The 14642-nt window shown below is 35.6% G+C and overlaps 1 pseudogene; it reads left to right on the top strand.

Moving 5' to 3' along the window:
* Nucleotides 1-14642, top strand: part of LOC149261053 (acyl-CoA-binding domain-containing protein 4-like) — a 71497-nt pseudogene that overhangs the window by 28733 nt on the left and 28122 nt on the right.

Here is a 14642-nt window from a genome sequence, read left to right as displayed (position 1 = left end):
TTTGAAATCCTAGAATTATAACCCCAAGAAACGTCACCCTATGTTCCTCCTTCCTTATGCACTCAACGTGGACCCCATTCTTCCAACCTCCTACACAATTGTGGCCTTCCACGTGACCCCGATCCTTATCATCTCAGTCTTTCCCCATCAATTTCTCCCTTTTGAGCCTTCAGGGTTGAGGCCTCTAGCACATGTCATCCCAACTCTCCTACCACTATTAATGTGCAAAGGTCTACCATTAGGATTTCCAACATATGACAGAGTTTGGGCACGACATTCGATGGGGATTTCTTCATATCAGAATATGAGCTCAGGGTTTTATCATCGAGAATTCGGTCAATAATAAAGTTAATTATCATCGAGAATTCGGTCAATAATAAAGTTATGGAGTGGGAAATTAGGAATTCCAAGGTTATAATCTTAGGTTTTTCACCTGAACCAAATTATATGCCATTCACGAAGTAACTCCACTATGGCTCGGTTGCGGTGGTTTTGTAATCGCTTGGATTTACACTATGACTCAACCATCGCCATTAAGGTTGTATGAGGCACACATTGGTGCTATACCTGTTGATCTTACCACAATATTACTCTTCCTATGTTTTCGATAGTTGTAATGTAAAATGTAGTCCAAGGACTTGTCCATTGAGACTCTTAGAGGTCTGCGGTCCCTTTGATCGTCAATCTTTTATAGGAAACTAATCGATCTTATCCCAGAGATCTATCGGTCTCTTTTGAGGGAAAATAAGCATAAAAAAACTTATAAAAACCACCATAAGGCATACAATATCAAAGAAGGATACAAGGAGATTGGTATTCCACACAAAATAGGAAGTCTCCTTCTTAGTTCAAATTACAGAAACAACCCATGCATCTGGGCTCAAAACTAATGATATTACAGGCCTATAGCCATCAAATTTAGGCCAATTCAAACCTCAGTCATAAACCACATAGTTATTGCGTACAATGGTGTTACTCATTGCATAAAACACTCACACATATGGTTATATGTGTGTGTTTCCTGCATAAAGAACATTAGTACAACACCACAACAATAGTGCACACACATCGTAATTTCACCATTCCAATCATAGCGAACCATGAACCATTCATAAAATGAATACAACACTTGTTTAAAACTCAACATGAACTCAATAACAAGTTATGAATTTACAAACACTTATCTTGAATCAAAACTAGAGTTAGGAAATTGAGTTAGGGACAACAACTCTCCACCCAACCATAGACGAGATGTAACCAATTCTCACTTACAGTTTTCACCCCCGAGCGAGATTCCAAAGCTTGATGTAAGGTGCTTATGAGTGCTTTCAACCACTCAAAATAATTGAAATGGATGTCTCATGGCCATGTTGCCTTCATCTGCCAGTTAAGCTCATTATAACTCACATTGTTCAAGAATATTCACAAACATGCCAACATTTTATAATACATAGAAATCCAACTCACTTTCAAGAGAGAGAATCCACTATAATTAAGGTTCTTCAGTGGTTAAGTTGTTAGGGACAACAACTCTCCACCCAACCATAGATGAGATGCAACCAATTCTCACTTACAGTTGTCACCCCCAAGCCAGATTACAAAGCTTGAGGTAAGGTGCTTATGAGTGCTTTCAACCACTCAAAATAGTTGAAATGGATGTCTCATGGCCATGCTGCCTTCATCTTCCATCTAATCTCATTATAACTCACATTGTTTAAGAATATTCACAAACATTCCAACATTTCATAATACAGAGAAATCCAACTCACTTTCAGGAGAGAGAATCCACTATAAGTAAGGTTGTTCAGTGGTTAAGTTGTTAATGGGTAAATAAATCACTTCTCTAAGTGGTTCCTCAGTGATTCATCAACCCTCACGAGCACCTAAGTGATTCTTCCCATTCCAACAGGTTCATCAATCCACAAGCTTCCATTGGTTGAGAGAGAGAGAGAGAGAGAGAGAGAGAGAGAGAGAGAGAGAGAGAGAGAGAGAGAGAGAGAGAGACAATGGTCCGAGGAGAGAGAGAGGAGAGAGAGAGAGAGAGAGAGAGAGAGACAATGGTCCGAGGGAGAGAGAGAGAGAGAGAGAGAGAGAGAGAGAGAGAGAGAGAGAGAGAGAGAGAGAGAGAGAGATACACAATGGTCCTTGTCCTAAAAACACAACAAGGGGAGAGAGAGAGAGAGAGAGTTACACAATGGTCCTTGTCCTGACAACACAACGAGAGAGAGAGAGAGAGTTACACAATGGTCCTTGTCTTGACAACACAACGAGAGAGAGAGAGAGAGAGAGAGAGTTACACAATGGTCCTTGTCCTGACAACACAACAAGAGAGAGAGAGAGAGAGAGAGAGAGAGAGAGAGAGAGAGTTACACAATGGTCCTTGTCCTGACAACACAACAAGGAGAGATCGAGAGAGAGAGAGTGAATTACACAATGGTCCTTGTCCTGACAACACAACAAGGAGTGATTGAGAGAGAGAGAGAGAGAGATCCTATCTTTTTCTTTCTTGTGGTGGGAGTTGAAGGACACCTCGACTTGTCCCTATTTATTTAGTTAAATTTAATAGATAGTCAACAAATTTAATTCTTTTTAGTCAACCAAGAGAGAGAGAGAGAGAGTTACACAATGGTCCTTGTCCTGACAACACAACCGATGCCTATCTTTAATTTTGTCCTTTTATTTCTTGTGGTGGGAGTTGAAGGACACCTAAACTTGTCCCTATTTATTTAGTTAAATTTAATACACAGTCAACACATTTAATTATTTTTAGTCAACCAAGACTAATATTTAAAAAAAACTATTTCCTTAAGAAACCTCCTTCCTCAAGCAATGGAATTTGTGTCCCTCTCTCAACCATTTTAAAATAATTACAATTATTTACAAGGTATAAATGTTATCCAAGGTATGCCATAGATGGATACACATACTTGAGGGGTACATTTGGGTTATTTGGTGAGATACTTGATATTTTGGCCATCTTTCTAAATTATGTGATGTACTCCTATATGCTTTGCCCCTGATTCTACCTAAAGTAATGTGTTATCACTATAAAATAAAAATAAAAAATTGGACAACTTGTATGGTTCCAAAGTTGTAAGTCAGTCTTGGTCAAGTCATTTCGATTGTTTTTGTTTAAGGAGTCTAAAACATAGAGTAGAGTCTTGTTCCCATTGTCAAATGAGGTCAACAATCTTGTTTTAACTATCATTAGTCCCACATTGGCTCATAGGTGTCATGTGTCAAGATTGTTTTAAAGTTGGCATGCACTATGAAATTAACTAGGAGTTTTTGTAGCGCAAACTCATAACATAACACTATGTGCGCTATGAAAATAGGGATTCATAATTAGGAGATTTCGTAGTGAAAACCCATAATTTGCACTGGTTGTGCTACGAAATCGAGGATTCATGCCAGATCTTGTCTAGCTATCTAATCCATCAAAATCCATTAATGTTTCATCACCATGTGTCAATCCATGAACCTTGCTTATCACATGTAGCCATTCATTCTCATCATTAGATTCATTAGGGGTCTTGTTCGCACTCTTTTCAAATTTCAAAAAAGTAAGGTGAGGTGAGTTAGTCTTGGTATTTCTTGTTTTCCTTTCATGCATAAAAAGACAATTGGAAAGCTTAGGGACAACATTCACCAGAACTTTTTGAAAGCTCAAGTGAGGCAGTGTTCAAAAAAACACAGTGCATGTTTATCTTCAAGTTTCCTTGCAAGGGTTTCATATACATGTCTAAGGAAAGGAAAAATCATAGATCAGGCCGGTGTCTTAGAGCTGAGCCTGAAGGTTTATATGTGCTCATGAGAAACAGAGAGGTTGAACATGCATTCAAACAGGTGGGCTGTTGGAGATTCTGTGAAAAACTTTAGGGTGGTCACGTTCAAGTAACCAAAGACTTTGCCTTCAATTTCACCGGTTTGAATTCAAGAGTCGAAGTGCTAGAAATACCAATTTCTCTTGAGGTTATATCTACAGTCACAGAGATACCCAGCGGCCAAGAAAGATGGTTCAAGAATTTTAAATTTGAAATGGCACCCTGCCAAGAATTTTTGAAGCCAGAATTCATAGGTTCGAACTTAACCAAATTAGTTCCCAGAAGCTATGTAAAAGATTCATATGCCAACTTGCTGACATGCATCCAAAGATATTTTACCTGTGAGGGGAGATACCATAAGGTGTACTCTTACCATTTTAAGCTCCTCTTACATTTCACTGGAAAAATATCTCTTGATTTACCTTTTTATCTGTTTCGTAGCTTAGGAAAAATGTCTGATAAGGTTCAATTGAAGAAAGAAGCTTGTGAGACCTCCCTGTTCCATCATGGGTTGATCAAGTTGATTGTTTGACATGAGCTTCAGAAGATTGGAAGAGAATGGTCTACTTTCTTGTTTATGACAGGCTTTAAAACTAAAACAACACTTAGTCCTAAGGCTAAGGAGATTTCTTCACCAGCAGTAATTCATCAAGAGGAAACAAGATCAAGGATATTTGTGAAATTGAAAGCCAGAAAGCAGGTGAAGGAGCTTATGACACCACTAGTAGTTCAAGGCACTCCTCAACAGTCACAGAGGAAGAAGGTTTAGACCAATGAGGTGGTACAAGAGCAGTCTGTTGATAAAACTGTCCAAAGAAGAGTAACAAGAAGTCAGTTAGCCAAGGAAAAGGGGAAGAATGTGATTGCTGATGAAAACCCAACTTCAAAGGGAATTTTGAATGATCTCTTCCAGGCTATCGACATAGAAGAGACTCCTCTGGTCCAAGAAAATCTACTTGAAGCAGGTAAGAACAAAACAAAAAGAGTTAAATCTTCTAAAAAGCTTCAACTTGATGACCAGGTCTCAGAATTTGTGTTCAAGCCAAGAAGACCTGTGACTAGACATTTAAGAAGGTTACAAGAGGCAGATCCAAAAGCAAGTGAGACAGGGGAGGTAGCAGAATTCCTTGAAGAAGCTGTAGTTCCATCAATACAATATTCACTAATGCACAAAGATGACAGAGGAAAGGCAGTTATCACTCATGAGGAAGAATGTAGCTTGGAGGAGGTAAAAAATAAATTGGTGTCTACCAATCTTGAGATTGCCCAACTTAAGGAAAGGGCAAGGAGACATGTAGTTGAAATAGCAAAATTCAAAAGAGTAAAAGCCAGTTGGGAAGATGGAAAAGCTCCAAGATATGAAGTAGTGGGTAGTCATGCTCAATATTTCGTTTGGACCGTCCTTGCAATAAAGGAGGCAAGATATGTTAGAAGGGTCAATGAAAAATTAAGAACTAAAATCCGAATGATGAAAAGACAAATTGAATATTTGAAGATTCAACTGAATGAACCAGAAGAAAAGTCTCAACATAAATGAACCTGATAGTAAGTGAAGAAATTTTGACACAATTTTGTTGCGAAACTTACTTTTTGAAGATTGAAGATTATTTTTGGATGGACAATGTCAGTTTTGTTTGGCCTATTAGCATGTGGAGAAGCCATAAAAAAATCCCAAAAAATGACAAAAAAACTGTGTTCTTGATTCACACAGCAGTTTCGTAGCATGCTACGAAACTGTTGAAGCTGCTAGTTTTGTTTATTTTGAATGAATTTTGAAATGAAAAGGGGAACCATTATGAAATAATGTTGTTGTAGAAGACACAAAAGGGCCACCTCAGAAGTTTTGAATATAAAGCGAAGGAAAATTCAAAGAATGAGAAGGATATAATAACTCCAAACTCTGCGCTATGAAAACAACAGTCATTTCGTAGCTCAAACAGATTGTCATGCTTCAGGCAGCATCTAAGGGGTTTGTCTTAGCATGAGTATATCACCATGAACTTTGGATAAATTCAAGGCATCACATGTCATTAAAGGGGATAATATGGTTAGCAGAATTTAAGGAACCACTTTGGAGACAAAAACAGAAAATACAGGGGCAGTTTTCCTAGTATCTAGGGACAGTCAAAGAACAAGAAATCAAAGGCCAACATGAATTTTAAAGTCATCACTTAAGCCAAATATGAAGAGGGACAGATGTCAAATAACAAGTTTATTTTCATAGTTAAGGTTGTTGCTAGCATAAATAAGGAGTTATACTCCTAGTCAAATTAGGTCTCTAGGACTGTCAGTTTACAATCAGTTGTAATTAATAGTTTGTTTAAAGATCAGTAGGTGTCAGGTCTAGAGAAATTCGAATTCCCCTCTTGATGGAGGAAGGAATCCAAGCTTGTAATGAAACTCTATATATGACAAGAGATGTAATGCTCCAAGGGTTGGAAATTTTTGAGAAAAATACTCATACTGTGTCATTGTAGAAGACTATGTTTTTATGTAATACAGAGTTTTCCTTTACTACTTAGGATTCAGAAGAGAGTTAGCGATAAATCAGACGTAATGGAGCAATGAAAATGAAAATCGAAAAAAAAGTGAAACCCTTGCAAAATAGAGCAATCAAAATAAAATAAAAGTGATTGAACCAAACTTTACATGGTCGCAGCAATTGGCGACACATGGGGATGAAGCAGTGATCTTTTGTTTAAAATAATAGGCTTAAGTTTACTAAAGATTGAAATTAAAATTTTCAAACCTTCCTCACACATTGTACCATTCTTAATGGTCCAATATAAGATAGAACCAAAATAAGATAAGCTCTTAAATATGTATGTACTTGAACGCCCAACTCTAAAATGATGAATCTAAGTATAGGGAATCATAATTAATTTTAAATTTTCTCTCTACAATTGGGTGGTAAACATGGCTAGGAGGTTTTAAGAATCAGTATGCATCTATTATATATGAAATTTGTTAATTTTACATTGCTCTATGTTGTTTCAATTACTTTAGCCCAATTCAATTCTTCAATTAGCAATATTTCAATAACAAATAATAATTTTCATCAACCAGTAGTAACAAAAGATAAAACAATAATACAATGACAATAGGATACAATCAACACATCAACAAGAGACACTAATTTTGGTCAATGAATAGGGAAAAACCGTAGAAGGAGGAAAACCATTTGTAATTCTTCTTCTATTAGATTTCCATAAAATGTTCAACAGAGAGTATAATGAGCCCATACAAAAATATCCAACAATATCAACCAAACAATATCAGAAATATGATCCCAACAACAATATTGATCAGAGTTAGCTTTCCCAATTTGCAATCAACTGTAGTCAACTATCAAACTGAAACCCTAGATCCCAACCGCATGGAGGAATATTTATGTGTGTGGTTGAGATGCTCCAACAACACAAATGAGCCAGCGTGCCTGTGGTTATGACTGAAAATTGCCTGTGTCAACCCTCCTGCTAGAAACTAAAAACCCTAATCACATGTGTGAGCTTCAAACCCTGTAATTTAGGACATGTACAAACCAAAATCAGCGAACCAAACCTTATACTTGTGCGAACCAATCCAACAAAGAGATAAGAAGATGCTTGATAATGGTCTCCAAATAAGGGTTACTTGACTTATATTTATAGGCTTTCAAGGGTGACCAATTTTCTTTAGGGCCGACCTAATAAAATGTGACATTGTGGGCTTGAATTCAGAAATACACTTTCCCTTGTCCAAATTAAGTGCTTCAAAAGTCCAAATTGGTCTTCTCAAAAAGATGAATCTAGTCCCATGATTGGAATTTGTCACTGAGCTATCAAATTAACACTCCCTCTCATCTAGGAATAAACTCTAACTACATCTTGTAATCATCATAGATATCCTATCATAATATCACGTCCAAACACTGCTCAAATCTATCTGCTAAATAATTTTCAAATCTAAAGAAGAAGAATCTTTGGGAACATCAACTACCACCATCTCAAAACATTTAGGAATGTCATACATGGCACTCTCACCTCATGTCATCGTCTTCCACCCTATGTCGAGCAATAGGCAAGATGCAATATCTCATCCATCCTATTGCTTCCTAACCTTCCCAACAATGACCCTCAAGAGTCATGTGGTAGAACACCTTTCATCATAATCAAACTTGGGTGAGATACTCGATTTACCAAAGGTAAGGATCACATACCCCCAAGCCCTCTCAACCTGTTGGCTAGATAAGTAGTTACAATCGCATAGTTGTGGATATGATGAAATTTGGGGTGTACTATACTAGACAAAGATAGGGGAGAAACATCTTCCACTCTATGGGTGACAGATAGGGGGTGATATCCTATTGTCTAGAGATCCCTCAACCCCAGGAGCCTTACATCTCAATTCCTCACCTCGGGAGCTTTGATAGAGGGGAAGAGTTAGCTCAATGTCCTTGATTAGTGATGCCCCTTATCAAGAGAGGTCACAACCATCAATCCAAGATTCTATTTGAAGACCAAGAACTTCCTTTTCGACAACAAATCAGTGAGAATATCTACAATATACTCATCTATCGATATGTGATGGAGTCTAACGGTTCCTCTCTACACCATGTCTCGAATGTAATGATATCATATCTCTATGTGCTTGGAATTTTCATGAAACACGAGATTCTTTGCCATATGGATCCCACTCTTGTTATCACAATATATCAATAAAGTTGTAGATCTGATCCAAAAAATATATGAGAATAGAAATAACCCAAGAATAACAAGATAGAAATATATAGAAATGGTTCTTTATTGATCAACACCCTTAAGGTAGGGAAACACCATACATTCACTCCTTAAGGAAGGAGAACACTCCACAAGCCATATGCCTGTTCATACAATAATCCTTCACACTCTCCCATGTGGAGTCTCTAGCCTCTATATAGGCCTCATACATACAATACCATGGGTCATTACCATGGTTCCCTCATACCATCAACTAATACCATGGGCCCATTATATTATTATTAACTACTTGTGGTCCCTTACATGACATGGGTTAACCACCTTATTTATTACTATGGCCCATCCCATTATTACATTATTACCTTGGGTACCTCCCTTGGTACCCCATATTATCCCCCCTAGGTATATAACAAATCTTCAGTTAACTAGAGTAGCACTAGTTGACTACATGCATGCATCAACTGACTGATAACTCTCTATTAGTTCCTCAAACAGTTTGGAACTAATTTAACTGGACTTAACTCAGTAAACTAAGTTAGCTAATTACAACTCAAATATAACACAATATTATCTCCTTAATTTAAGGGATAACTCTTGCATGACTTAAAAAAGAATCCTAACTTGAATTTCTCCAACTAATTAATTCAAAATGAATTAATCAATTATTTCCAAATAGTTGTTAAGACTAAATTCGATTTTAATTCACAATTTAATTCAAGGACAAATTAAATTGCAATATTCTTGTTGCCACATTTCAACATAACTAGTATGTCTTTTAATGAAACTAACTAGAATTAATAGCAAGATATAGGAGGTGTATAGGATTCCTCAATGGAGGACAAGTCGATACCCCTCTACCCTATCTTGTGGATTTTTCTTGGACAAGTCAACTAGCAAAGAAGGGCAAAGAAATGAAGCATTCAAACAATGCAAGAAGGGGAGTGATGAGCATAATATGATAACTTTGTGGAAAAATAGAGGAGGGAACACCATAGTAAGCAAACACACGAGGACGTTACATCACACTGGAAAAGTGTGCAAGAAGAAGAGAAACCACAAACCGTGGATTAGACTTTTGGTGCACACAGTAGAGTGTGGAAAACATTACTCAAGTGAAGGCACAGGGATCTCTAGACCCGTGGTTTTGGGTGGAGGTATTGCAACCTTTGGATTCCTAGCTTGTAGAGGCATTCTCTATGTTTAATACTTGACTGTGGGCTTGCATTTGTTTACTAGTGTGCTATAGATTATTTAAATATTTGTCTTTCGAATCCATTACATAAAGGTATTGATTGCCAACACATTTCGAACCAACCAATGTGGTTCATCATCGGGATGATTATATGAAGAGAACCTGATCCAACAGGGTTATAAGAAGAAGAAGGAGTCAAAAGTCAAAAAAACTAACATTTAGAAAAAATAAATTTGTTATATAAAATCTCCAAATTCAATAATAAATGTAAATGTAAATAGTGTTATAATAATTTAATATTAATAAATACTAATAACGGTCAAATAAATTTAGAGATAAATAAATAATAATTAAGTATTAATATTCGATTATAAATAATATATATAAGGATGTTGGATGATGTATAAGGAATTCAAGATGTTATATAAGGATGATGGACGATGTTGGACGCGCCACAATATAAGGAATTCAAGATATTATATAAGGATGTTGGATGATGCTGGACTCAGTACTTACTTGAAAAATAGAAATACAAACGTCGAACGATGCTAGACTCAGTACTTACTTGAAAAATAGAAAGACGAACGTCGAGCTAATTCTCTCACCGAGAGACGTGAACCACGACCACTCCTCAGGTCTTCATTTTCGCCTTATACTCTCCAAGGTCTTTTGAGAATTACAGAACTGTCCTCAGACAGGCGGCCCAATAGGCTTCTATATTAAATCAAGCAAAAAACGTACATACCATGTGAATAACAACATAAGAGAGCTCGTTCTGAATGATGCTCCTTCTTTGTTAAAAACACTTATTTATAGACCAGAGAAGTCTCTTCAGATCTGAAATCTAGATTTGAAACCTAAACTAAGCATCTAGAATGATTGAGGGTCTTGCCGGGAATCATACCCACATAGTGTCTACTCAATATTTATTTTACCAAAGTAAATATTCCTATGTACAATTTTATTCACTATGACTATAGTCATAGACGCACGAATCCATTCCACAGTCGTTGCAAGTCTTATCGGTATCTTCCACCTTTTGTCTTTCTAGAGCCTCTAGAATATATTTAATATCCACTTCCTCTAGAATGGGGTTCAACTGAGCATATTTGTACCATGGCAGTGGTGGATCAACCTCTTTAGTTTTTTATGATTGTCCGATTTCAATATTTTTTATTTACCCATCAGGTCGTATATTTCTTTTTGCATAGGGCATCTACATGTGCTAGGTTGTCTACTTAGAAACTTTGAATCCAAATTTTATCAAAATTTATATATTTGACATGATTGACATGTAGTTCTTTTCCAGCAAGATCAGAGAAATCGATTTCTTTACAATTGAGTGTTTTATCCATTGCAAATTTATGTATTTTCCTCCAAGCCACTGATTATCAAACATGACATCGCTACAGCTTCCTGAAGTGAACATCAAGCAGATCAAACATAATGTATCATCATTCCAATTTCTTGAACAAATTATTAAAGTGATTAAAGATTTGACATTGATAATTAATCTGATTGTTCTATCTTTTCCAATTATTCATTCTGCTTCTTGGATAATTGCCTTTTTGTGAGATAATGTTTTTTCTGGAAAGGTTCGAAACCATTCTGAAACATCTTGAATTAATTGTTTATTGTAAACCAGTTTGAAGGCTCTTGCTGATGTTCCTGCTTTTTCCCATAATTGATCAAATGGGTTAAATGATAAATCATCTATTAAACCAATGGTTTCCCACAGTGTAGATGTCATCCTTAAATATTTCAGAGATCTTTCAATGTTTTGAGATATTTGTATCTCTCTCTTTTTTGTGCATCTTCCATCCTTTATTATCCAGTCGGCATGAGGTTCCAGAATATTAAACATGGGAAAGTTGTCATCTGCTTCATAGTCTTCTCCCCAACTTTGATAGAAAGCCCGATTTAATTCTTCCAAAAAATTTGGGATTCTTAATGACCTAAGCCATTTTTCTATTTCTTCTTGGATAGGAATATTTTCTTCATCTAAAAATTTGACTGAATTATATATCCCCATTCCAAAATCTACACATTTGACTAACTGATAATAGTTGATGATTTTTAGAACCTGTATCATTTGTGGTGTCCATGTGATAGACCACATACTTGTAAGTGATTTGAATAAGATTTTTACCTTCATCCCTTCATAAGGATAAATTTTGCAAAGTTCATCCCTGATTCCTAATTGAGTACTAATGTTCTTTGTTTTATAACCTATGATTTTGTTAATCCATTCATTTCTTCTCATTCTCATTCCTACCAGCCTTTTTATTTCATTTGTAAGCTATGGTATTTGTTGTTCTAAAAGTTGAAGCCTTTGTGCTAATGTTGTTTGGCTATCTTCTATTCCCAACATCTCAAATGGAGAATTTGATGAGTATGAAATCTGAATCTGAACATCTTGTTCATTTCTCTTATTAACACATCTGCTAACCAATTTGAGTTTTCTGGTATCCATTGAACTTCAAATTCATACTATTGGAACCATATTTGCCAGGATAGTAATCTGCCTCTAGACATTTTCCGTCCAATTTTTTCATTTAAGAAAAATTGAAAATTCTTGCAATCTGTTCCGATTATAAATTTAACGGGCACAAGATATAATTCAAATTTCTAGATTCCATTGAATATAGCCAAAGTTTCTTTTTCTACTGTGAAATAATTTTTCTGACTAGGAGAAAACTCACATGATTTATATGCACAGATTTGTTCTTCTTGATTTTCTCCTTTTTCAAGCAACACCGCTCCCCAGTATTCATCGGATGCATCTGTTTGAAGAAATAATTGTCATGTTCCTGTAGGTTTGAGTTTTGGCAAGCTCTGTGCTTCGTTTTTTATCTGATGTACTAATTTGGTCGCTAAACTGGTCCATCTGCCATTCAAGTGTTTTCTAATAGTTTCTATTTTTCAAATAATTTAGGAATATATTCATGTACATAATTCAGAATTTCCAAAAGTCTTTGGATTTGATTTTTGTCTTGTAATTCATCTAGGAAACTAGTTATCTTCTCTACAATGTGGGTTTGCATATGAATTTGTCCATTAATGAAGATTATTCCTAGAAACCCAATAGTTTCTTTGAACAATTCTAATTTTCGATCTGATAAAACAACATCCATCTTTGACTAGAGCATTTCTTCTTTTTATGTATATGTATTTTAGAAATGGTTTCCTTGGATTTGCTACTGGTTTTATCCTGTATTTCCTAAAGTGTCTTTTCTTATGATTTTTTCTTTTTATCGGAGTCTAGGGAGTATTTCTTTACAACATTCTTGTGATGGTTTGGTAGCACTTTCTTGAGCATTTTTCTACCAGTGAAGATATTTCAGCTTTTGTTTACAATGATTTATGAGATCTACCCAGTAGATAGCTTGAAGCTTTCTATCCCTTTCTTCTAGATCTTTCATTACTAAGTCACCTATGTTGTTTTGGATTTTTGACAGAAATGTGACTTTAGTCATTAAATCATTTCTTAGCTCAGTTGTTATTACCAGCCTGAAATATTCTTCAGAGAACTCTTCTAATCTTTTGGCATCTTTTAATTACATACAGGCTAGATCCACCATTGCCTGTTTCTTAGAGTCCTCTGGTTCTATACAGAACTGAGTCCTAAGTAATTGTTCAAAAACTTCTAATCCTGCATTTATGATCTCTTATCTTTCTTCTTGTGGTGGCATTCTCCACCATGTGTAGATTATTCCAGTCATTCTTTTCTCTTCCAAATTAAGGATTGAAACATTATCTAATTTTGTTGTTATTTTCATTTTCCATAACGAACCAATCCATACCCTGATTGAGTCTTCTGGGTTGTTTGTATGATCTAAATCTAAAATATAGCCATTGCTATTGAATGCAATTAGATCTTCTTTCACTTTTGGATACTTTGGTACAGAATGGAAAACATGTGCTTTGTTTAAACTTGGTCTGATAAAGCTTGGAAATTTCTTAGCTGCATCTTCTAATTTCAAATCACCTTTTTTTAATCCAAATAATGCTTGTTGCTTTCTACTTAACCCTTCCCCTTCAGAAAAACACAAAACTTCTATCTGTGTTGCTTCCCCATAAATGTGGATTTTTAATTCAACTTCTTTAAGAATGATTTTCTTTGTAAGTACAGACATAGTAGTATCTTTATAGACCTAGGAGCTTGTGAGCTGAGGGGGGTTCCACTTGGATGGGTCTATTAAAGGTTGTTCTTCTATATCATATTCAGATTCTCTACTACTTACTTCATCTATACGAGTTCTATTAACCAAAGAAAATGCTTTCATCATTCTATCCATGTTAATAGTAACCAAAAATAGAACGGGGATTTGATACCAATATAATGTACTAATTTGGTCACTAAACTGATCCATTCACCATTCAAGTATTTTCTAATAGCTTATGTTTTTTCAGATAATTTAGGAATATATTTATGTACATAATTCAGAATTCCCAAAAATATTTGGATTTGATTTTTGTCTTATAATTCATCTGGGAAACTAGTTATCTTTTGTACAATGTGGGGTTGCATCTGAATTTGTCCATTGATGACGATTATTCCTAGAAACTCAATAGTTTCTTTGAACAATTCTAATTTTCGATCTGATAACACAATCCCATGTGCTTCCACTTCTTTTATGAATATATATAGATGGAGAATATTTTCATTATGAATTAATATGTCATCAATATATACAATTATGAAATCGTACCTGCTAAAGATGATGTCCATTCATCGTTGAAAGAAAGCAGTTGCATTTTTTAGGCCAAACGGAACTACATTCCATTGGAAGAAACTGGCCGAGCAAGTGAAAGTTGTTTTGTGCCAATCTTCTGGTTTAATATGTATTTGATAATATCCGCTCTTCATATCAAATTTTGAGAAGATTTTTTACTTTTGTATCTTCT

This window comes from Pinus tabuliformis, chromosome 6, assembly GCF_031772625.1.
Source record: "Pinus tabuliformis cultivar Carrire ecotype Pingquan chromosome 6, CPIR1, whole genome shotgun sequence".
NCBI lineage: Eukaryota > Viridiplantae > Streptophyta > Pinopsida > Pinales > Pinaceae > Pinus > Pinus tabuliformis.
This window is presented reverse-complemented; position numbering and strand designations above follow the sequence as displayed.